Genomic DNA, 1,777 nt, shown 5'->3' on the forward strand with positions numbered 1-1,777 from the left:
TACACACCTGAGAGAGAGTGAACTTCCCAGAAAATTACTTTGTGCTGCTCCCAAAGAAATACCCCAGGTGGATAACTTTAACAATCAGGAATTACTCAGTTGCTCACAGCAAATTCCACCATGGAGTTTAGAAAGACTTATGGCTAGAAAAGTCACACTATGCAATTTACTACACTGCGGGCACTGATCATTTTTAAGACACATCTGTGTAGGAGATGGCTGTTGTATGTCAGTCTAGACTAATTTAGATAGACTACCATATTTGTTGTCAATTCTAATATATAGATCTTTCACATTTTATTACCTTTGATCCTGAGTACTTCTTAAGTTAATATCACCCAGACTGTAGTTGTGACATAGTTGAGTGTGCCCACACATGCACAAAAAATCTTACAGCGTAGAAGTCAGTGGTTTAGAAGAAAATTCTGTAAACAATAATGAAACTGTGGGGTTTTTTTTGTTGTTGTTTTAATATAAATGCTTCTTCACCACATTCTGGGCATAAAAATAAACAAACAAAAAAGAACAACTACAAGAAAGAAGATATCAATGACTCTAATTTTAAAAAGTCAGCATTTAATATAAAGAATTTTGGGATACCTAAATCAATTTATTTCAAACATATTGTACATATCCATGTACATAACAGTTACACAGCATTTAAAAATTGGCCTTATAAATCCAAATATTTTTATTCAATAAGTAAACAATAAAAAATCTGTGTGATTAAGAAAGAAAAAGTTACATTTCAACTGGCAACATTGTGTGCCCTCAATCAACTCAGTCTCATAGAAAACCTTTGTGACAGAGTAGAATTCCCCTATAGAGTTTTCTGAGCTATGATCTTTAGGGAAGCAGATTACCAGGTCTTTCTCCCACAGAGCCACTGTGTGGGTTTGAACCACCAACGTTTTAGTTAGCAGCTAAGCACTTAAGCATTGACCTGTCAGGTCTTAGATAAAATGGGTCACCGTGAGTTGGAATCAACTCAATGGCAGTGGGTTTGGTAAAATCACTGAAATATAGTACTTTAAAGTGGAAAGGCTTGACAAATTTATGTAAGTTAGATAATGATTTATTAGTGGACATTGCAGATGATCTTTAATGATGTAAACTCTCTTTAGAGGAAGTCATAATTTTACATCATCATTGTATAAAGCAGAGGGAAAATAATAATGCTGGTAGCCTATGTAGCTGACCAATGGGGACACACACACACATGCATACACACACGTGCACACACACACATAATTTATTTATTCCTAAAGATACTCCTTCCTACTCCCAAGATCAGATTAGATGTGTCCAAGTTCTCAGCAGAAACATGATCAGTTTAGATAGAGCAACACATTTCAGATAACAAATGGAGATTTTCAACATGAAAACTGTTGTCGTTGCCATCTTGAAATGTAGGATTTCAAGCTACCGTTCCCATGCTCTGGGAATGGCTTTCCTATAGGAAAGAAGGCTGGCCTAGAATGATGATTTACTTAGCCCATTTCAACTTTATTACTCTATGTTTCTAAATAAAATTCAGTGAGCTTCCAAGTCATAAATATTTAAGAATAATGTGTTCCCTTAGACAACCCACGGCTAGGTTAATTAGCAAAGCAATGGGGGGAGCAAAGGTAAAAGTTTTAATAAACACGGAATAATGTTTTATTAAAAAAAAGAATTCACAGCTTATATATTGTATTTTATTTCAATATTGATCTGAAGTTAAGAAAATGTTAATTAACAATGCTATCCCATCCTCAGTGCTGGGAAGAAAAATAAT

The 1,777-nt window shown here is 34.6% G+C and overlaps 1 protein-coding gene across 1 annotated transcript in view; it reads right to left on the minus strand.

Annotated features, from left to right (window-relative positions):
* The window catches only part of MAGI2 (membrane associated guanylate kinase, WW and PDZ domain containing 2), a 1,828,989-nt gene that overhangs the window by 1,784,122 nt on the left and 43,090 nt on the right, over window positions 1-1,777 (minus strand). The gene's annotated exons all lie outside the window — the stretch shown is intronic.

Source organism: Orycteropus afer, unplaced genomic scaffold, assembly GCF_000298275.1.
Source record: "Orycteropus afer afer isolate SDZICR_OR568_19922 unplaced genomic scaffold, OryAfe1.0 scaffold00007, whole genome shotgun sequence".
Lineage (NCBI taxonomy): Eukaryota > Metazoa > Chordata > Mammalia > Tubulidentata > Orycteropodidae > Orycteropus > Orycteropus afer.